The sequence below is a fragment of the Sus scrofa genome, chromosome X, assembly GCF_054392235.1.
Source record: "Sus scrofa isolate SSC_HxYL_T2T_F1_AM1 chromosome X, Sscrofa_HxYL_maternal_Yorkshire_Landrace_v2.0, whole genome shotgun sequence".
Classification (NCBI taxonomy): Eukaryota; Metazoa; Chordata; class Mammalia; order Artiodactyla; family Suidae; genus Sus; species Sus scrofa.
In genome coordinates, this window is record NC_139401.1 from 36522796 (window position 1) to 36547313 (window position 24518).

At 39.2% G+C, this 24518-nt stretch overlaps 1 protein-coding gene across 6 annotated transcripts in view; it reads left to right on the plus strand.

The window, feature by feature from the left end:
• PRRG1 (proline rich and Gla domain 1) overlaps nucleotides 1–24518 on the plus strand; it is an 880589-nt gene that overhangs the window by 547659 nt on the left and 308412 nt on the right. For 2 of the 6 annotated variants that reach the window (XM_085007671.1, XM_085007674.1), the window contains one exon: nucleotides 7493–7577. The exons of the other annotated variants lie outside the window; for them this stretch is intronic. The gene's annotated coding sequence lies outside the window, so the exon portion shown is untranslated. The remainder of the gene's footprint in view (nucleotides 1–7492; nucleotides 7578–24518) is intronic. 6 annotated transcript variants of the gene reach the window in all.

Here is a 24518-nt window from a genome sequence, read left to right on the forward strand (position 1 = left end):
AAGGAACTCAGAAAAAATAAAATTCAGTTGACTTTTCTTTTTATGGTCCCATCTGTGCAACATGAAAGTTCCCTAGCTAGGGGTCAAATCAAAGCTGTAGCTGCTGGTCTGTGCCACAGCCACAGTAACATGGGGTCCAAGCCGCACCTGTGACCTATGCTACAGCTTGCAGCAATGCCAGATCCTTAACCCACTGAGTGGGGCCAGGGATTGAACCCACATCTTCATGGATACTTGTCGGGCTCATAAACTGCTGAGCCACAATGGGAACTTCAGTTGATTTGTTTTAAATAAAACAATAGTTATGCTATTTCAAAATAGTATAATTTTTATTGCTATTTTAATGTAAAGAAATGTTGGTGAATATGCCACTAAGGAATAATAATAGCATTACCTTCTCTATAATAGTTTAATTTTTTTTTTTTTTTTTGGTCTTGTTAGGGCTGCACTGGAGGTATATGGAAGTTCCCAGGCTAGGAGTTGAATCAGAGCTGTAGTTGCCAGCCTCCGCCACAGCCATGCCAGATCCAAGCCACATCAGCGACCTACACCGCAGCTCATGGCAGTGCTGGATCCTTAACCCACTAAGCAAGGCCAGGGATTGAACCCACGTCCTCATGGATCCTAGTCAGGTTCGTTACCACTGAGCCATAATGGGAACTTATATTTAAAATCATTTTTAGCATACCTCAGAGACATTGGAATAATATATGCAGTGCCGTTTTATAAATGCTTTATAACAGGTTGGTAACAAAGATTTAGAATGTGCTTCAAACAAGGAAAAGCTAAAAATCCAAGCCTCCTAATGTCCGAGTTAGAATCCGTGTTCTCATTATTTGTGTTTCTCTATGTTAACCTTAACTTCAAAGGCAAATGCCATTTCTTACTCAGTTTTTCCCTCAAGTAGAAACAGAACAAATCTGTAATCTCTCAATCCACGATAAGCACAAGGCATAGAATTGTTCGGTGCAGTGATAGCAAAAGTTCTACAGCATCACCTGACATCAAAGCCTAGAATAGTCCAGTATTAAATTTAGACAGATTTTAAGGCATGTAGTATGATCAAGTTTATGGCATATTTTTTAGATAAGCATTTCAAATTAATTTACTGCTGCTAAACCTTGCTTAGAAAGAAATGTCACTTACCTTAAAACTAGAACTTTCCAATTGTATGTGAGAGTTTCTTCCTCCCTAGCTTCTTGATGGAAGTTTCATCTAAATTCTGCCATTGTGGATCCATAGATCATAATGACCTCTTGCAGAAACTGTACTAAGAAAAAAAAACTTCTCCTTGGCCTCTCTTGGAGGTAAGAGGTCAAGAAGTCTTGGCTCACTTGGGTAGATGGGGTGGCATGGAGTGTGGTGTGAGGGATTCCTTAGAGGTTGGTACCTCCTTAGGCACAGTCAGAAATGAGAATTAAAGAATTTAAGAATGTGTTTTTATTGTACATGCTCCTCTCCTTTGTGTCCCTCACCTGTGTTTTTTAGGGTCAGTGGCTAAATTCATGAACTTGTGCCATATTCTGATAAAATACAAAAATAGATTTTGTGTATAGTTCTATTAACACTTACGATGGGGTTTAGAGCCCAGTAAATCCATCGTGAGTTGAAAATATCTTATGATAAAAATAATACCGAATACACCTAATCTACTGAACATCCTAGGTTAGAGTTCAAAACACTAACATTAGCCTACTGTTGGACCAAATCATCTAACACAAAGCCTCTTTTATGAGGAAATGTTAAACATCTCATGTAATTTACTGAACACTGTACTGAAAGTGAAAAACAGAATGGTTCTATGATTACAGAAATGGTTATAAAGTATGATTAGTGGTTTATTCTCAAGATCCAGTGGCTGACCAGAAGCCACTGCTGCCCAGTATTCCGGGAGAGCATCCTTCCACATACGGCTAGCCCAGGAGAAGATCAAAATTCAAAACCGGAAGTATAGTTTCTACTGAATGTGTACCACTTTAGCACAACCTCCGTACTGAACCATCTGGAGTCAGGGACTATACATTCAGGGAAACAAATGAAAAAATGACGAAACTCCTACTGTGCTATAGTGGACACTAATCCAAAATTTGAGAAAAGAAATTTGGAGTTCCCTGGTGGTCTTGTAGTTAAGGATCAGGCATTGTCACTGTTGTGGTGAGGGTTAGATCCCTGGCCCAGGAACTTCCATATACCATGAGCATGACCAAAAAAAATTTAAATGAAAAAATTCTAATAAATTTTAAAATAAATTCACATGTAGAATGTGTATTTCATAACATAATTATTTTTTTATTTATTTTTATTTTTTTACTTTATTTTTTTCATTTACTTTTTCTTTTTTAAAATTTTTTTAATTGTATTTTCTCACTGTACAGCAAGGGGATCAAGTTATCCTTACATGTATACATTTTTTTTTTTCCCCACACTTTGTTCTGTTGCAACATGAGTATCTAGACATAGTTCTCAATGCTACTCAGCAGGATCTCCTTGTAAATCTAAGTTGTGTCTGATAACCCGAAGATCCCCATCCCTCCCACTCCCTCCCCCTCCCGTCGGACAGCCACAAGTCTTTTCTCCAAGTCCATGATTTTCTTTTCTGTGGAGATGTTCATTTGTGCTGGATATTAGATTCCAGTTATAACTGATATCATATGGTATTTGTCTTTGTCTTTCTGGCTCATTTCACTCAGGATGAGAGTCTCTAGTTCCATCCATGTTGCTGCAAATGGCATGATGTCATTCTTTTTTATGGCTGAGTAGTATTCCATTGTGTATATATACAACCTCTTCCTAATCCAATCCTCTGTGGATGGACATTTGGGTTGTTTCCCTGTCCTGGCTATTGTGAATAGTGCTGCAATGAACATGCGGGTGCATGTGTCTCTTTTAAGTAGAGTTTTGTCTGGATAGATGCCCAAGAGTGGAATTGTGGGGTCATATGGAAGTTCTATGTATAGATTTCTAAGGTATCTCCAAACTGTTCTCCATAGTGGCTGTACCAGTTGACATTCCCACCAACAGTGCAGGAGGGTTCCCTTTTCTCCACACCCCATCCAGCACTTGTTATTTGTGGATTTATTAATGATGGCCATTCTGACTGGTGTGAGGTGGTATATCATGGTAGTTTTGATTTGCATTTCTCTTATAATCAGTGATGTTGAGCATTTTTTCATGTGTTTGTTGGCCATCTGTATATCTTCTTTGGAGAAATGTCTATTCAGGTCTTTTGCCCATTTTTCCATTGATTGATTGGCTTTTTTGCCCTTGGGTTGTATAAGTTGTTTATATATTCTAGAGATTAAGCCCTTGTCCATTGCATCATTTGAAACTATTTTCTCCCATTCTGTAAGTTGTCTTTTTGTTTTCTTTTGGGTTTCCTTTGCTGTGCAAAAGCTTTTCAGTTTGATGAGGTCCCATGGGTTTATTTTTGCTCTTATTTCTATTGCTTTGGGAGACTGACCTGAGAAAATATTCATGAGGTTGATGTCAGAGAGTGTTTTGCCTATGTTTTCTTCTAGGAGTTTGATGGTGTCCTGTCGTATATTTAAGTCTTTCAGCCATTTTGAGTTTATTTTTGTGCATGGTGTGAGAGTGTGTTCTAGTTTCATTGCTTTGCATATAGCTGTCCAGGTTTCCCAGCAATGCTTGCTGAATAGACTTTCTTTTCCCCATTTTATGTTCTTGCCTCCCTTGTCAAAGATGAATTGACCCTAGGTGTCAGGGTTTATTTCTGGGTGCTCTATTCTGTTCCATTGGTCTGTCTGTCTGTTTTGGTACCAGTACCACACTGTTTTGATGGCTGTAGCTTTGTAATATTTTTTGAAGTCTGGGAGAGTTATGCCTCCTGCTTGGTTTTTGTTCCTCAGGATTGCTTGGCAATTCTGGGTCTTTGGTTGTTCCATATAAATGTTTGGGTTGTTTGTTCTAGTTCTGTGAAAAATGTCATGGGTAATTTGATAGGGATTGCATTGACTCTGTAGACTGCTTTGGGTAGTATGGCCATTTTTACAATATTGATTTTTCCAATCCAGGAACATGGAATATCTTTCCATTTCTTTACTTCTTCTTTAACTTCCTTGATTGAAGTTTTATAGTTCTTGGCGTATAGGTCCCTGACCTCCTTGGTCAGGTGTATTCCGAGGTATTTGATTCTGTGAGGTACAATTTTAAAAGGTATCGTATTTTTGTATTCCTTTTCTAATATTTCTTTGCTGGTATACAGAAATGCAACTGACTTCTGAATGTTAATCTTATATCCTGCTACTTTGCTGAATTGATTAATCAGTTCAAGTAGTTTTGGGGTTGAGTCCTTAGGGTTTTCTATGTATAGTATCATGTCATCTGCATACAGTGACAGTTTTATCTCTTCTCTTCCCATATGGATGCCTTTTATTTCTTTTGTTTGTCCAATTGCTGTGGCTAGGACTTCTGAAACTATGTTGAAGAGCAGTGGTGAGAGTGGGCATCCCTGTCTTGTTCCAGATTTGAGTGAGAAGGCTTTCAGTTTTTCCCCATTGAATATTATATTTGCTGTGGGTTTATCATAAATGGCTTTGATTATATTCAGGAATGTTCCCTCTCTACCCACTTTGGCGAGGGTCTTGATCATGAATGGATGTTGGACTTTGTCAAATGCTTTTTCTGCATCTATTGAGATGATCATATGATTTTTGACTTTTTTTTTTGTTAATGTGGTGTATGACGTTGATTGATTTGCGTATGTTGAACCATCCTTGTGAACCTGGGATGAACCCAACCTGGTCATGGTGTATAATTTTTTTGATATGTTGTTGGATTCGGTTGGCTAAGATTTTGTTGAGAATTTTTGCATCTATATTCGTCAATGATATTGGGCAATAGTTTTCTTTTTTGATGGTATCTCTGTGTGGTTTTGGAATGAGTGTGATGGTGGCATCATCGAATGTCTTTGGGAGTATTCCTTCTTCTTCAACCTTTTGATATAGTTTAAGGAGGATGGGCACCAATTCCTCTTGATATGTTTGATAGAATTCACCTGTGAAGCCATCTGGTCCTGGACTTTTATTTGTAGGGAGTGTTTTTATGACTTCTTCAATTTCATTTCTAGTGATCAGTCTGTTCAGCTGGTCTGTTTCTTCTTGATTCAGTTTTGGCAGGCTGTAAGATTCTAGAAAATGGTCCATTTCTTCCAGATTGTCAAACTTGTTGCCTTGTTCATAGTATTCTCTTATGGTTTTTTGTATTTCTGCAGTATCAGTTGTGATTTCTCCTTTTTCATTTATAATTTTGGTTATTTGAGTTCTTTCTCTTCTCTTTCTAATGAGTCTGGCCAGGGGTTTGTCAATTTTGTTTACCTTTTCAAAGAACCAGCTCTTAGTTTTATTAATTTTCTCTATTGTTTTTTGAATCTCTATTTTATTGATTTCTTCTTTGATCTTTATAATTTCCTTCCTTCTGCTGACTTTAGGTCTTTTTTGTTCTTCTTTTTCTAATTCATTTAGGTGGAGGGTTAAGTTGTCCATTTGGGATGTTTCTTCTTTTTTGAGAAAGGCCTGTATTGCTATAAATTTCCCTCTGAGCACTGCTTTTGCAGCATCCCATAGATTTTGAGAGGTTGTGTCTTCATTATCATTTGTTTCAAGGTATTTTTTAATTTCCTTCTTGATTTCCTCATTGATCCATTGGTTTTTTAGTAGCATGTTGTTTAGTCTCCATGTAGTAGGTTTTTTCTCATTTCTTTTCCCATGGTTGATTTCTAATTTCATGGCGTTGTGGTCAGAGAAGATACTTGAGATAATTCCTATGCAACCATTTCAATTATTTCTTAAAATGTGTATATGTTGTTTAAAAGCACCTTTTGAATCTATAATATAGTTATTCATATTCACTAATTGGTTGAGTCCAACAGAGTATATAACATGCCAGTAATGCTGTATATATTGTCTCTCCACCATCCCAGTGACCCTCTACAAAAGATTTATAGAGTTAATAGAGTGACTGGGACATATATTAATGATAAGTGTCCTGGGTGATACAGTCTCAAATGTAGGGAGCCCTATTCTTCTCTGCAGCAGTCACACAGTCAGCTATATGGAGATGTGTGAATGCAAAGCTGGTATAAATTAGCTGCACCCCATGAAACTGCAGCTGAATGACCTTATTTTGCTTTGTTACTTGAGATCATTAGAATCAGGTATTCCATATGGTGATCAAATGGGAAAAGGCATTTCAGGTAGTTGAGACCTTTACTTACATGAGAAAGTTCATGTATGTATTGTCTCCTGGGTATTTTATTCTAGAATACTAATGCTCCTAATAGGCACTTCTCTCATTAGACTAATTGAATCTGTTTCCTGACACCTAACTCTTTCCAAAAAAAACAGCTGTTATCTTACATCTAATTTGTATCATATGCTCCAATTTCATAACCTCTTCTAGATTTATGAAAACCATTCCATGTTGTTCTTGGATCTATTCCTCCTAAACTACAGAGTGATCTCCTTAAGATGTCAACTGGATCATGCCTCCCTCTCCCCAAAACTTTTCAAGGATTCCCATTATGCCCAAAGTAGTATCTCACAGCCTTTGGGATCTGGCCTCTGTCTTCCTCTACAAACTCTTTGCCCTGCATTGCCCTCCCTATGCTGCTCACTCCTGACCTTCTTTGATCCCCTCAAACACTGGGGTGTTCTTACTTCAGGCCCTTTATCCATCTTTCTCCTTGCCCTTTCCATGCCTGGCTTCTAATGCTATGATGATGTGATTACGTCTCAGAGAGGCTTTCTCTGAATTTCCCATTGAAATTAGGTTCTGGTACGTTTAACAAAAACCTCTCTCTATACAGCACTCATCACAACTCTTAACTGTGCCTGTTTATGAGATAATTTGTCTCCCCTAGGCAGTAATTTATGTAAATGCATGGGCTTTTTCTGTTTCGTTCAACACAGTATCCTTAGTGCCTAGCACAGTGCCAACATTTCAAAATCAGTGGCGTTGATGAGGTCCCATTTCACCTTTAAATGAACTGAAAAGGAGTTCCCATTGTGGCTCAGTGGGTTAAGAACCAGACATGGTATCCATGAGGATGTGGGTTCAATCCTTGGCCTCACTCAACGGGTTAAGGATCTGGCGTGGCCACAAGCTTCGATGTAGGTCACAGATGCAGCTTGGATCTGGCATTGCTTTGGCTGTGGCATAAGCCGGCAGCTACAGCTCCAATTTGACCCCTAGCCTGGGAACTTCTTTATGCTGCAGGTGCGGCCCTAAAAAGAATGAATAAATAAATATATATATACGTACATACATACGTACATACATAAATAGACTGAAAAAATTCAGTCACTTTCTCAGCCAATCTTCTCCCCACTGGAGAATTTCTTGTCTTCATAACTCTTTGTTCTGAGAAAAGTAATCAATAGCATTTTGTTGTTGCTGTTCTTGAGATGAATATCTCCACAAGTAGTTTTTTGGGAAATGAGTCTAAGGAAGCCTAAATGTGTTCTCTATGATACAGTGAGATAACGATGCCAGTGAGAGAATGGACTCAGGAAAATGTCAAGAAGCCAAGGTGCCCTGTGGGAAAAAATCTCCCATGACAGGTAATGACAGACAAACATATCTAATAGAATTTGGCACAACTCGCTCTGTCACGGTTGGATGTATTTTTCAGCAAAATTTATGCCTAAACAAATTGCTTATGTTCAGGTTTGCTTCCGGCAAATAAAAGGGCAGTGTGTCCATATTCAACACACAACTAAGGTGGAAATAAAGGAGCCGTCCCCAGACATGGGGCTGAGGATAAGCCTCTAACGGAGGCAGGAAATCAGAAGCGTTATTGGCCATGAGAAAAGCTCTCCCTACCAGGAATTTGCAAAAATATTTGGTGGAACATTGGCCCACCTACAGAGGGTTGAAGCCCATCTCATCTTGATTTTAAAAGAAATCACATTCAGTACCCATGGCATTGGGCTTTAGGATGCTAAACTTAAGGGAATCCCAGAATTGGCTCCAGATTTCAAGTATAATTCCATGTAAATGATCTTCAGGCATTGATATTAGGGTTATTGTCTAGAAATACTCACCTAACACTGGTATTTCTTCCCTAAGATATTCTACATTCCCCTGAAGCTACATGAAGAAAAAGGTCCGTAAGAAGTAATTTTAGGAGTTCCCATTGTGGCTCAGTGGTTAACGAATCTGACTAGGAACCATGAGGTTGCAGGTTCGATCCCTGGCCTTGCTCAGTGGGTTAGGGATCTGGCGTTGCCGTGAGCTGTGGTGTAGGTCGCAGACGCGTCTCGGATCCCACGTGGCTGTGGCTGTGGCTCTGGTGTAGGCCAGTGGCTACAGCTCCGATTCGACCCCTAGCCTGGGAACCTCCATATGCCTTGGGAGCGGCCCAAGAAATGGCACAAAGACAAAAAAATAAAAAAATAAAAAAGTAATTTTAAGTCCTTATTGTTTTATAACTTTTTATGTTCTGGGAAAGCATGGTCCAGTGTATGTTACAGGGTTTTTTTAATTATATTTGATAAAAACGGTAGATACAATGAAAAAGGCGATATTTCAGTGGTAATATCATTTCATTGTCAGTATAAAATTTTACTTGTAAAAGCAGTTTTAAAAAATTAAATTGAATTAGGCATTTAGGGTAAAATCCAGTTATTTAGTGCTCTAAATTTTTTCTAAATGAATAGCACTAAACTGTTTTTTACACATTTTTACACATTTAAAATTTTTAAATGTAGTTAATGTACATTGAATTTTTTACACACTTAAATTTAAACTTTTAAAATGTAGTTAACTTAAATATAAGTACATTACAGGAAATTAGAAATTATCAGTATAAGAAAGATTGAGCAATGTTAAGATAAAGTTACTCATATACTTTTTTTAGTTCCAGGAATTGTGTATGTGTGTTTGTTTATAAAGAGAGAGAATTGGGCAACAAGAAAACTTTCCTCTTTCCTTCTGCGTTCTTCGGGCCAGCCTAAGGATTAAGCCAACATGAGACAGAGTAAGAGGAGAAAATCAAATTTAATTATGTAGTACAGGAATCCCCCACACATGAGTGGTTCAGAGACACAAAGCTAAAATGAGATACATCCTGTGCTAAGGGAGGGGATAGGGACCTGGGACTTCCAAGGACAGGAGAGTCAGTCACAGGAGGGTAAGAAGAAGAACAGGTGTTTGGTATTTAGATGGTTGCCCTGCCATACAGATGGGACCATTTAGGTAAAATTTATTTCCCATAGTACCTCTTTTCTGCAAAATATTCCCAATTTAAACTCTTCTTGGTAGTTGAGGGAGGGGCAGTAGCTTCTCTTGAACCCGCAAGGTCTCAATTGCCTTTAATTGAAAATAACCCTCATGCAAAAGTGGCACATTTTGGGAAGGCTTATTCTTAAACCTTACAATACCATTTTGGGGAAAGAAATTTTTTTCTCTTATCTCATAGGTTCTTGGCTTAAACACGCCTATAATAAAAAGATGAACGGACAAAACAAACGGAAGTGTAATAATAGCATGTTGTCAGGGAGGAGGAAATTTTCCTCTGCCTTTTTAGGTTCTTCTGGCTGATCTAAGAAATAGATTGCTATAAGGCAGGTTAACAGGAGAAAAAAAAAATTAAGTTTAGTAACACGTGTACATGGGAGAGACCCAAGAAAACTTTACACAGGCTAAAACCCTGTTGGAGTTAAACATTCAAATGAGGATATTCTGCTTTTTTTACCTCCGGGTGAAGGCAGGAAAATACAGGTCCCAACTTAGGGTTCTATGCTCTTATGTCTGCATACCTACTTATGTATGTGTGTATGAGTGTTATCTACCTGTCTACCTGCTATCTATCTAGGTAAATGAATAAATAGATAGGACAGCAATAGATTTGGTAAATAAAATAACTGTCACTTACTGAGAACCTATTATGAGTTAGGCATTTTGTATACAATATCTCTAATCCTGACAAAGTAATTACTGTTGTGCCCATTTTACAGATGAGAGAACTGAGGTTCAGAAATGGTAACAGGCTCTTTTTTTGCTTTTTAGGGCTGTACCCATGGTATATGGAGGTTCCCAGGGTAGGGGGTCAAATCGGAGCTACAGCTGCCAGCCTACACCACAGCTACAGCAACGCCAGATCTGAGCCATGTTTGTGACCTACACCACGGCTCACGACAACGCTGGATCTTTAACCCACTGAGCAAGGCCAGGGATCGAACTGGCAACCTCATGGTTCCTAGTCAGATTCGCTTCCTCTGCGCCATGACGGAAACTCCCAGAAATGGTAACTGTCTTGATCAAAGCCACACAGTTACTAAATGGGCCTGCTGGAGAGTTTCGCCTGATAGGTGTGAGCCCCAAATCAGTCCACTTTCCCTCTATCATGCTGCTTCCACATGCTTTCTTCTTCTGAGCAGAGGAAGTACAGCAAGCTTTGGGAGGGAAGAACTAATGGACCTCTTCCTTTATCATTTTGGTGCCAACGTGAGTATATGCCCTGTAAATTTGTCTTAAATGAAAACTGGAGGTTGGGGGGAAATGGGATGATATTGGTCAAAGGGTACAAACTTTCACTTATATGATAAACAAGTTCTGGGATCTAATGCACAACGTGTTGATTATAGTTAATAGTATTGTATTATATACTTGCAAGGTGCTAGGAAAATAGATCTTAAATGTTCTCACTGCCAGAAGAAAATGGCAGAGTTCTTTTGTGGCACAGCAGGTTGAGGATCCAGTGTTGTCACTGCAGTGGTTTTGGTTTCTGCTGTGGTGTGGGTTCGATCCCTAGCCTGGGAACTTCCACATGCTGCAGGCTGGGCCAAAAAAAAAAAAAGAAAGAAATGGCAATTATGTGACAAGAGAGAGGTGTTAGCTAATGCTATGGTATGGAAATCTTACTGACATATTTAAATATATCAGGTCAATAGGATATGCCCTTTAAACTTACACAATGTTAAATGTCATTTATATCTCAATGAAGCTGTGAAAATAAATAGATTAATATTGATTACATAATAGTACATGATTTAAATGATGAAAAAGATAGTTAATCTAGTTCAATTGAATGTCATTTGACGTATTTCTTCAGGTAGACCTGGCTTTTTGTGTGGGGAAAAGAGCACACGTAGGGAAATTAGGAGTCATCGGTTTGTGATACTGATATGTAACAGGCATGATGCCTCTCTTTGCACAGATCACTGGCAAACATATGCTAAGACACAAAGATTCATGCAGAAATGCGGAAAACAAAAACCAACACTTAAGGCCCAGTTCTCCAAACAGAAGAGGAAAGTCATAGGAACAAGAGGCAGCACGATTTCACTGAGCATTTGTCCACCTGGAGTATCAGAATGTTTGTCTAGCACAACATAGATAATCTGTTACATATGTTATCTGTGTTCTAATACAGTAACACAGACCAGACAGTGTTTGTCTACATGCTATGGGTGATCTATTTCTGCTGGAAAACTTGTAGCAGGGCTTCTTATCAAGGAGAAAATGCAGCTGTTTTTTGATGATAAAAATTGCTTTCCAGGAGTTCCCTGGTGGCCTAGTAGTTAAGGACTCAGAGTTGTCACTGCTGTGCTCACATTCGATTCCTGGCCTCAGAACTTCTACATGCCGCCAGCATGGCCAAAAAAAAAAAAAATTGTTTTCCACTGACTGATTTCACTAATCAATCTTCTGCAGGGAATATCAAGAATAAAAGATGGCTACACTGCTGCTCACATGAAGAAAACGTAACTCACATGCAAAACACAGGAAGGCAACTCTTAAGAAAACGTCTTGAAAGAAATAAGTTGAGAAGTATTTCTAGTTTGCCAATTCACACTGAGTTTTGGGGACACCAAAGGTTATGAAAAGTACAGAAAAAGACCTTACTATGTACAACTCTATATTTTTCAGATGTGTTTGATCACAGATTCCTCTTTTTTTATTTTTTACCTTTTTTTAACATTCAGTGTTTTTTTATTTTTGAGACTCAATAGTATTCATAGTGGAGTCATATATTATTCTAGATTACCTTTTCTTGTATAATTTAAATTTTGCCCTTTTTTTTTTTAATTTACACTCATTGCTTGTTTTTATTTACCTCTCATTAACTTATTCCCAAGTCCTGATAGAATTGTAAATTTGAGTCTGTTCAAGCATATCACATATTCTGTTAGACATTGATCCTTCCATAGATGTGCTGCCGTGGAGTCCGTTGACCTTTGTTTACTGTCCACGTGGTGGTTTCAAGACCTGCTCAAATCTGGCACTCTGGGATGTCCCTTTCCCATCACTTTGAAAAAAACTTTTTTGATTCCTCCATATGTGGCTCTCTGTTTCTTGAATTTAGGTCTTCCACTTTCATAGTTTATGTTCCAATTTTACTGGAATAAATCCTCCAGGAGCATTGCGGAAAAGGTAATATTTTTGAGGTCTTACATGTCTGAAGACATCTTTATTCTTTCTTTTGCTCACACTTGATGGATGGTTTAAGATTCCTCTTTTTTTTAAATTATAGTTTTTTTGTTTTGTTTTGTTTTGTTTTTGTCTTTTTGTCTACGGCATATGGAGATTCCCAGGCTAGGGGTCTAATCGAAGCTGTAGCCACCAGCCTATGCCACAGACATAGCAATGCCAGATCTGAGCCTCGGCTGTGACCTACACCACAGCTCATGGCAATGCTGGATCCTTAACCCACTGAGCAAGGCCAGGGATTGAACCCACAACCTCATGGTTCCTAGTCGGATAGTATAGTTTATTTTCTAATTTCTGCTATACAGAAAAGTGGCCCAGATATATACGTGTGTATATATATAATTTTTCCTCACATTATCCCATCATGTTCTGTCCCAAGAGATTGGACAAAGTTCCCTTTCCTGTACAGTAGGAGTTCATTGCCCATCCATTCTAAATGTAACAGTGTGCATCTACCAACCCCAAACTCCCAGACCATCTCACTTCTTCCCCTATCCCCCTTGACCCTCAAGTCTGTTATCTTTGTCTGTGAGTCAGTTTCTGTTTTGTGGATAGATTCATTTGTGCCATATTTTGGATTACACATATAAGTGATATCACATGGTATTTGTCTTTCTCTTTCTGACTTCACTTAGTATAAGAATCTCTAGTTACAACAGATAGCATTATTTTCTTCTTTTGATGGCCAAGTAATATTCCATTTTGTATATGCACCACATCTGCCAGTGGACATTTAGGTTGTTCCCATGTCTTGGCTATTGTCGGTGGTGCTGCTATGAACATATGGGAGTATGTAAATTTTTGAGTTGTAGTTTTGTCCAGATATATGCCCAGGTATGTGATTCCTGGATCATATGATAGTTCTATATTTAGTTTTCTGAAGAACCTCCATACTATTCTCCATAGTGGTTGTATCAATTTATATTCCCACCAACAGTGTAGGAGGCTCCCCTTTTTTCCACACCCTCTCCAGCATTTGTTATTTATAGACTTGTTAATGATGGCCCTTCGGACTGGTGTGAGGTGGTACTTCTTTGTAGGTTTGATTTGCATTTCTCTAGTAATTAGCGATATTGAGCATTTTTTCATGTTCCTGCTGGCCATCCATATGTCTTCTTTGGAGAAAGGTCTATCTAGGTCTTCTGCTCATTTTTCAATTGGGCTGTTTGTTGTTTGTTGTTGTTGTTGAGTTGTAGGAGTTGTTTGTACATTTTGGAGATTAAGCCCTTGTTGGTTGCATCGTTTGCAACTATTTTCTCCCATTCCATAGGATGTCTTTTTGTTCTTATGGTTTCCTTTACTGTGCAAAAGCCTGTAAGTCCAATTAGGTCCTACTGGTTTCTTTTCATTTTTATTTCTATTGTCTTGAGGGACTGACCTAAAAAAATATTTATAAGTTTGATATCAGGGAATGCTTTGCCTATGTTCTCTTCTAGGAAATTTATGGTGTCTTGTCTTATGTTTAAATCTTCAAGCTATTTTGAGTTTATTTTTGTGCATGGTGTGAAGATGTATTCTGATTTCATTGATATACATGAAGCTGTCCAATTAATTTTTCCAGCACCACCTGCAAAAGAGACTTTTTCCCATTTTATAGTCTTGCCTCCTTTGTTGAAGATGAATTAACCATATGTGTCTGGGTTTATTTCTGGGCTCTCTCTTCTATTCAATTGATCCATACATATGTTTTTGTACAAATACCACACTGTTTTGACTACTGTAGCTTTGTAATAGTGTCTGAAGTCTAGGAGTTATGCCTCCTGCTCTTCCCTACCCCCTCAAGATTGTTTTGGCATTTCCAGTTCTTTTATGGTTCCATATAAATTTTTGGATTATTTATTCTAGTTCTGTGAAAAATGTCATGAGTAATTTGATAAGGATCACATTAAATCTGTAGGTTGCTTTGGATAGTATGGGCCATTTTAACAATATTAATTCATCAAATCCAGAAGCATGGGCTATCTTTCCATTTTTTTGAATACCCTTTAATTTCCTTTATTAATGTTTTACAGTTCTCAGCATATGTCTTTTACCTCCTTGGTCAGTTTTATTCCTATGTATTTTTTGGGGAGAGTGCAATTTAAAAAGTTATTGTTTTTTACATTCCTTTGCTGCTACTTCATTTTTAGTATGCAAAATGCAACCAATTTGTTTTTTTGTTTTTGTCTTTTATAGGGCCACACCTGTGACATATGGAGCTTCCCAGGCCAGGGATCTAATCGGAGCTGTAGCCCCAGCCTACGCCAGAGCCATAGCAACACGGGATCCGAGCTGCATCTGTGACCTACACCACAGCTCACGGCAACGCCAGATCCTCAACCCACTGGGTGAGGCAAGGGATTGAACCCACAACCTCATGGTTCCTAGTCGCATTCGTTAACCACTGCGCCACGATGGGAACTCCCACAACCAATTTCTGAATGTTAAACAGATTCCTCTTTTTGTCCAATTCTTTGTATCATGTCCACAGACAAATGTGTTCTGAGAGACATGGGTGAGACATGCTGATGTCAGGAAAGACAGGTCCCTAAAGGAGTCCTATGACCAGAATCATGTTTAGAAAAAGGATCCTGTAGCAGCGTTTGAGATAAAGTAGAGAGGAGAGGAGCTGGAGGCAGGGAGGGCAGATCTGTGTAGAGGGTGAGGGGTGGTGAAGAGAGAAAGATTAATGTTAAAGCAAAAACCAAGGGAGAAAGCACAAGGCCTGGAGACATTGGCTAGACTGCTCCCTCCTATTTATAAAACAACAACTATGGTATGAAATACATCTTTTATATGTGAAATTCCTTTTGTCACATTTTGGACTAGTGTTCACTATACCATTCTAGGAGGTTCCTTATTTTTTGGTTTGTTTGCCCTGAACATATAGGTGGTCCCCGACATATGATGCTTTGACTCAGGTGTTTTTGGCTTTATAATGGTGCTAAAGAAACACACAATCATGGCAGTTCCCATTGTGGTGCAGCAGAAATGAATCTGACTAGTATCCATGTGGATGTGGGTTTGAACCCTGACCTCAGTCATGAGCTATGGTGTAGGTCAGAGACGTGGCTCCAATCGTACGTTGCTGTGGCTGTGGCATCGGCAGGCAGCTGAAGGTCTAATTCGACCCCTAGCCTGGGAACTTCCATATGCCATGGGTGCAGCCCTAAAAAAACAAAAAACAAAGGAAAGAAAGAAAGAAAGAAGGAAAGAAAGAAAGACAGACAGACAGACAGACAGACAGACACAACAAGTGGAAAGCATACTCCAAATTTTGAATTTTGATCTTTTCCTGGGCTAGCCATATGCCCTGTGATCCTCTCCTGAGATTCTGAGCTATAGCAGCTCCCATTTAAGTGTATTAAATGGTTAATACACTTAAAGTATCCTGTACTTACTCAGCCATTTTGCTTTACATTTTCAGTAGTGTTCAGTAAACTACATGAGCTATTCCTTATAAAGTAGGCTTTGTGTTAGGTGACGTTCACTACTGTAGCTAATATAAATGTTTGGAATGTGTTTAAAGAAGGCTACACTAGAAGTTCCCGCTGTGGAGCGATGAGATTGGTGGCATCTCTGTAGCACCAGGATGCAGGTTCGATCCCGGGCCCAGCTTAGTGAATTAAAGGATTCACCATTGCCACAGCTCTGGCATAGGTCACAACTGTGGCTTGGCTTTGATCCCTGGCCCGGGAACTCCACATGCCATGGGGCGGAGACAAAAGAAAGAAAAGAAAAAAATAAAGGAAGGCTTCACTAAGCTATGATGTTCATTTTTATAGTTATGTGTATAAGTATATTTTTTACTTATGATATTTTCAATTCATGATGGGTTTTTCAAGATCAAACCCCATCATAAATTGAAAATATCTATATATAAAATGTATTTTCATATTTTATTGGAATACGATACTAGTTCATGAATTTAGTCACTGTCCCTAATAAAATGCAAATGAAGGGCAGGAGGGAGAAAGGGATTTACAAAATATATTCCTAAATTCCAAAATATATTCCTAAATCCTCATTTCTGACCATGGCTAAGGACGTACCAACCTCTAAGGAATCCCCCATACCATATTCCATGCCAGCTCCCCCACACAAGTGAGGCAGGACTTGACTCCTTACCTCCAGGAGAGGACAGAGGGATAGTTTCTCCTCATCAGAGTTTGTGGAAGCTTATTATGTACCATGGATCTGCAATGGCAGAATTAAGATGAAATTTCCATTAAGGGACCAGAGAAGAGAAAAATGCCACACATCACTGGAATTTCTAGTTTTCCAATAATAGGGAATATTCACTTCTAAGCAAACTTTAGTATCATTAAATTAATTTGAAAGGGTTACCTTAAAAAATCAGTCATAAACCTGATCATACTACATATATCTCTTACTCAAACTCTGTCTAAAATTAGTACCAGAACATTCTAGGCTCAGTGGCAGGTAGTGCTCTAGAACTTTTGTTGCCACTGCACCTAATAATTCTATGCCTGGTACTTACTCCAGGTTGAGTGCAGTAGATTTGTTCTATTCTTACCTGAAGGCAAAACTGAATAAGAAATGGAAGTTGCTGAGTACCCATCATGGTTCAGGGGAAACAAATCTGACTAGCATCCATGAGGACACAGGTTCGATCCCTGGCCGTGTTCAGTGGGTTAAGGATCCGGCTGTGGTGTAAGTGACAGACATGGTTCAGATCCCACGTTGCTGTGGCTAAGCTCCAATTTGACCCCTAGCCTGGGAACCTCCATATGCTGTGGGTTCGGCCCTAAAACACAAAAGGAAGGAAGGAAGGAAGGAAGGAAGGGGGGAAGGAGGGAAGAAAGGAATGGAAGTTGCATTTTGAATTGAGGAAACATGTATAAATGATTTTAGAAACTTGAATAATGAGAACATAGATTCTAAGTCACTCATAGGAGGCTTAATTTTTTTTTTACCTTTTCCATGTTGGAAGCAGGTTTTAAAAACGTGCTATGAACCTGTTATAAAGCATTTATAAAATGGCATTACATAGATTATTCTCATGTCTTTTGAATGTGATAAGGACAGTTTTTGGTGATAAATTATTATAGAAAAGACAGTGCTATCAATTATTCCTTACATTTTAGTAGCATATTTCTCAATCTTTCTTTACACTAAAGTATAAAAAATAGTTATTTTGTATTGAAAAAATCAGTTGAAATAATAATTTCATTTTTTTCAAGACTAAATGGAAACACATTTCACCTATTAAAAATTCCATTTATGCGTGTTGATGCAGATGAAAAGAACATGTTTGAATTCTATGAGAAAACCAACCTCTAGATACAAAAGAGCTCTGTGAAAATATAAGTGAGGTAGAAAAAACTGAAAGTTGGAGATGGTACACAGATAATTTTAAATCATCCTTTCTAGTCCTGTGCCAGGAAAGTGTCTCCAAATATTTATTCTCACACATGTGCAGTGTATTTATGCCATCTTCTGGCAGTGTTCCCTTCAGCTAGGAATATTCAAATTAACAGGCTGTACTAGCATTAGATGATCTGCTATTCCCACATAGAATCACTAGTTGTCACTTTCTAGGTTGAAAGCAGCACTGTAAAAGTGGAATGAGGCCAAGATAATGATACTTCTTAGTAAATAGAAAGAGGATGATTTTACTACATATCTCTTCTGACAGCCTGATAGTCTAAGTATGCCAGAAGCGATGCTAAACACTCAAAAAATAAAATAAAATAAACAAACAAACAAACAAAAAACCTCCAATGTAAAAGCTAAACACTTGCAAAATACCGAGTGTTTATGAGGGAGGGAACAACCAAACTTCAATTTCGCACAGTGCTGGCGAGAGTATAAATTGGAGAACAGGTTGGCATTATCCAATAAAAGTTATTAAGAGCATAGCTGATAATGCACATTCCACTGTTCAATAGGTAATGCTTATCCACATGTACTGAGCAGTGCTTACAGAATGTTCTAAGCAATACTGTTCTTTTTTGGCGGCTCCTGCAGCATGTGTAAATTCTTGGGCCAGGGATCAAACCTGTGCCACAGCAGCAACCCAGGCTGCTGCAATGACAATGCCGGATCCTTAACCCACTTCACCACCAGGGAACCCCAGCAGCACTGTTCTTTAAGGCAAGACAATGGAATGAGCCCAAATGGCCTCCCATGAGTGAATGGACTAACTCATTCACTGGAGGAAGATGCGCCGGGATATCATACAACAGAAAAAGTGAATGTGCAGCCGCCGCCGCATGCATCCATACAAAGACCCAAAAAGAGTCGCAGGAAAAGACATGCTCTAGGATTATATCCACATAGCACTCAAGGAGGTCAACCTGAGTAACAAGTTGTTGATGGGTTCAACACATAAGATAAAAGCGAGAGAACAAGTCACGTGCATTTGGACGTGAGTACTTCTAGACCGAGGACAGGGAGGGGAGGTCCCCGAGGAGGGTACCGGGGACTCTGAGGTGCTGACACTATTCCGTTCTAAATTTGCTATTGGGTACACAAGCACTCATTTCATTGCCACGGCTTAAGCGGACATACGGCTTTTTGTCATCGTGCGCCGTTTCTCATAATAAAAAGTATGATTGTGAAACCAGTGTGTCTTGGGGTTGGCAGTCTTCTCAGGAGGAGAACTCTGTCTAGTGCGGCCCTGTTTCTCCAGAGTGGGGGAAATCTTTATAGGTATTTACTGTGATTTGGACACAACATCCTGTAAGGACCTGCCTTCACAAAATTGGTTCTGACGGATAAGTTTTTAAACACATGGTTATACTTGTTCTGCTAACAGTGTTGAGGATTTTCCCCTGTATGTTCATGGGGGCACGTTGGCGTGTTGTTTGCTTGTGACATCTTTGTCGGATTTGGGGATTAGGATAATGTTGGCCTCATGGAACGAGTTAAGAATATTCCCTCAGCGTCTATCTTCTGGAAGAATCTAAGAGAACCGATAAACTGGTTCCTCAAATCATCTGGTCAGATTCGTCAGTGAACCCATTTGGACCTGGGCCATTCTGTTTGGGGTGGTTATTAGTTGTGATTCAATTCCTTGGATAGCTACTGCCTTATTCAGATTGTCTACCCATTACTTTTAAGAAGAAAATGAACTCAAGGTACAAAGGAGCCAACCTGGATTTAGACTCCACCTAGATGTCTTTCAGATTATTTGTAAGTTTTAACATGGCTCTTCCCACATTTAGTTGGACAATGGTTTTTTTTTTTTCTCATCTTTATGGAAAAGTACACAACTTAGTGTTTATGGCAGCTACTCTCTCTTACATGGTTTCACGATTAATTAAGTGACGCACTTAGGAGGACATGGACAAGGAGGGTGAGGCCGACCCTAAGGAACACAGAGTATTCTAGGCGAATCTCCAGCTCCCCGAGGGAGTGGCCCCACCACGGAGTAGCCCAGGAGCCCCGAGTCTTGAGGGTGCCCTTTGCATAAGTTGGCTTGCTTCACCGAGACAGTGGAGAGCACTTGTTCATTAGGTGCCCTGGGTGAGTAGACAGGTTTGTTAATGAGCTCTTGGTACGTTAAATACCATATAAAGTATTTCTGCAGAAAAGGGAGCCGAGCTAGAAAGCACAGGAGGCGTGACATTTATACTCTCTCTCTCTCAATCTCCCAGGCTTTGGGCTGTCTCCTTGAACACGAGTGACACCACCTGTACCCACCGCAGGGCTCTTCTAGACCAGGGACTCTCTTGGGATGCCTTGGGGGGTGGGTGAGGGGCAGAGGGAAAGGGAGAGGAAACCCTATTTATAGTGCATTTCATCACCTTTGTAGCTATGAAGTAACATCGTGCTACCTCTAAACTACCCAAGCTAAAGTCCACATTTAAATCAAGGCAGAGTACAAGATTCCTTCTGTGAAACCAGACTATTTTTACCGCACAGCAAATGTCCAAGAACAAAGACATTTTTAAACGGATTGTAACGAAAATAAAGTTTAAAAAAATTCCTGCATGCCAGATGTCTTCACTCAACCTTGGTTAATTTAGTCATCTTGTACAGTTTTTGTTTATTATTGAGATCATGCTGGACAAACTGTGAGCTTGGAGTGTTTTGTTTTTTGTTTTTGTCAAGAGGGCAGAGTCTGAAAGGTTAAGCCTCAAGGTGGAGAGAAAGGCAAGTCCTTATGCTGGGGGGAAAAAAGGTCAATCGAGGTGTGTTGCTAGAAAATGTGTGTCCCTTCCTTCTTAGTCCCAAAACAGTCTTTATGGGGATCATGTGAGACTAAATGTGACAGAAACAAAAACAGCAATAAAACGAGTACTTTTGTAAATGAGAAAAATTAAGTTATATATACTGTATTTAAAAATGCCCTTTTTCTTTATACTGTTCCCCCCTTGTATTGCTGGCCTGCTCGCTCTCTCTCTCTCCCTCCCTTCCCTCCCTCCTCTCCATCCGTTCCTGTTTTTGCCCCACTTCCCTCTCTATTTTCATACAGGAGTTTAGCATTAAACATATGAAAATAGACCTCACATTTAAAGTATATCATAAATGAGAAATAGGAAGCATGGAATAACAAAGTATTGCATAACATCTTTCAACAAGTAAAGCCACGCCCTTTCTAATAGTTGTTTTTTTAGTTTTAACTTGACAGGTTACATCAGTAACTTTAATAGATTGAAGAACAATTGTCATCTATTTATTTTCACTTGCTTTTTTTTTTTTTTTTTTTTTTTTTTTGCTTTTTAGGGTTGCACCCACGGCATATGGAAGTTCCCAGGCTAGGGGTCGAATCAGAGCTACAGCTGCCGGCCTACACCACAGCCACAGCAACGCCAGATCTGAGCCACATCTGCGACCTACACCGCAGCTCATGGCAACACCGGATCGCTGACCTACTGTGCAAGGCCAAGGATCGAACCCACATCATCATGGATACTAGTCGGATTCGTTTCCACTATGCCACAAAGGGAACTCCCTCTATTATTATTATTATTTTTTTTTTTTTTGACGAACTCAGAAACTTGAGAAACAACTGAAAATCAAACTTGGTTTTTCTGTGTGAGCATCTTGCTTCTTTCACTTCAAATGACGCCTGTTTCTCATATAAAAAATAAAAATGGTATTTCAGGACAGTCGTGAGCATCAGCAGTGCACGTCAATTCGGTTTATGGAAGTTGATGTGGCCCCCTTAGAGGCACACACAAAATCTCATAACATATGACCAAAATAGTGTTCAAAGATTGAAATGAAAGTGACAGTGAATTGGTAAAAATATTCAAACCATCAAACCATGAAAGAAATGATTTCAGTAGGCACTAAAGAAAAGACTGTATTGAGAGGAACATAGATATCTGAATGTGTTTATGATTCTAATTTAGCTTTCTTATTTTATTAAAATTTATGACGTATTGTCTAGTAACAATAGTGAGTTATGAGTAATCCCACCTTTGCTTATTTCACTCCAAGGTGACAGTAAAATAAAATTAGAACTCTGCTGTTCATCACCCTGATTCTATGTCAGGCACGAAAAATTACTCCCTGTAAGAGCTACCTTTCAGGCTTAACTGTCAACTCTACTAATCAATAACTTTTATTTCTCTTTAAATTTTTTATGTGGGAGTTCCCATTGTGGCTCAGCAGTTAACAGACCCGACTAGTATCCATGAGGATGTGGGTTTGATCCCTGGCCTCACTCAGTGGGTTATGTATCTGGTGTTGCTGTGATCTGTGGTATAAGTCACAGACAGGGCTCGGATCCTGTGTTGCTGTGGCTGTGGTGGATGCTGGCAGCTGTAGCTCTGATTTGACCCCTAGCCTGGGAACCTCCATATGCCATGGGTGTGGCCCTGAAAAAAAAAATTAAAAGCTTTTGTGCATCAGAAGATAGTATCAAGAGTGTGCAGTGGCAATCCAGAGAATGGGAAAAAATATTTACAGATCATATATCTAGTAAGTGATTAATATCCAGAGTATATAAAGAATACCTAAAACTCATCACCAATGACACAAATAACAAAAACACCCCATTTAAAAATGAGTGAAGGTGGTGTTGCTGGGGCTATGGCACAGGCTGGGAGCTATAGTTCCAATTCTACCCCTTGCCTTTGAACCTCCATATGCCATGGGTGTGGCCCTAAAATGACAAAAAAAAAAAAAAAAAGAGTGAAGAACTTGAATAGACATTTCACCAAAAAAGATAAATGGCCAACAAGCACATGGAACAATGCTCAACATAACTTGTCGGAGTCTAGCTCCAACAACCAGGTCCAGCAGCCAGGGTATATACATCCCGAGAGGAGGTGAACGGCGTCAGCTTTTGCAACGGAGACAGCCTCTTTGTCCCTTCTTTCAGGGTGCTGGACTGCTCAAATTTTATTAGCATAAGTGGTTAATTATATAGACAGTTTTTCACTACAGATTACATCACAGTGTTAAAAGTACATTGGTTAACTATTAGGCTTTGTTTTTTGATCACATGGTACAGCAGCAATACATCATGTTCCAAAATCTTCAGTTTAACTAAATTTAATGAGTACAATTCAAGGACAAACAGGCACAACATATCATGTGGGAAAGAGGAAACTCAGCAGAAACCATCTCGTGGCCAGCTAATTCCCACAAGCTGAAGAAGTTACAGACACAAAAAATCCTGTCTTCAGACTAGTGTCTATCTTCAAAGTGTCCTTGGCAGGGAAACAGCATGAGAAAATACAAATCAACTTAGCTAGCTACCACTAAAAGTTTCTAAAATCAAGGACAAAACTCACAGCTAGGTTTCTTTTGATCATGAATAATATGTGTGTTAACTTCTATAGACCTCATTAAAATCCGAACTCTAAAGTTTACTGTATAACTAGTTAGTAATAAACACTACGTTTTAATTAGGTTGGATTTAAATAGGGGAAAGTCCTTCAGGATGAAATTTTTATTGTATTATTATTGTAATTTTGTTAAATCACAAATCACCACAGGAAAATAAGAATGGGAAATAAGAATAATAAGCAAATAATCAGCAAAGACTGAGGAAAACTGAATAACAAATAAAACAACAGGAAAGACTAGGTCACCCGAGAAACAATCCATGTTCTCCGGCGCAAACATGGAAATTGTTTTTCCAGGAAAGCCCCAATTCTTCCCCATCAACATCAACATGAGAGCCGTGTAACCTGAGGCCTTCCCACGGATTGCACTGTACAGGCAGGCCTCAGCCTGCCCTCGGTTTTTTACCATACAGACAGGCTTCTATCCTGACCAGAAGCCCACCCTTGGCTTGTACCGTTCAGCAGGCCCCTTTTTCTAATTAGGAGCCTGCCCTTGGTTTTGTACCGTTCAGGCAAGCTCCCTTCCTTGGCTCCTTGTATCTTCTCGGCTCCCCGCAATAACTAATCATTAGGTAAATGCAAGTTGAAACTACAGTGAGGCACTACTTCTCATCTGTTAGGATGGTTAGGCTAAAACACAAAATAGAGGAGTTCCCATTGTGGCTCAGCAGAGTTAAGAATCCGAAGTATTCATGAGGATACAGGTTCGATCCCTGGCCTCACTCAGTGGGATAAAGATACGGTGTTGCTACAAGCTGCAGCCTAGGTCATAGATGTGGCTCAGTTCCCATAGATGTGGCATAGACCAGCAGCTGCAGCTCCAGACTCCTAGCCTGGGAACCTCCATATGCTGTGGATGTGGCCCTAAAAGAGCAAAGAAAAAAGAATGTGGAGAAGTGGGAACCCTCATGCATTGCTGGTATGAATGAAAAATTCTACAGTCACTATGGAAGAGCATAGGAGTTCTTCTAAATATTACAAATGGAATTAGCATAGGAGGGAACTATGACATTTCTGGCTATATACCACAAATAGTTAACATCAGGGACTTGATTGGATATTTGTACACCAGTGTCCCAAACAGCAAAATTCACGAGAGCTGAAAAGTGGAAACAACCTACATGTCCACCAACAGGTGAATAGTTTAACTAAATATGGGGATCGGGAGAAATTAGGAGGGTGGGAATAACACATACATATTACTGTATAAAATAGATGATTAATAAGGACCTACGGTATAGCATAGGAAAATCTACTCAGTAGTTTATAATAAACTATATGGGAAAAAAATCAATATATATATATAGCTGATTCACTTTG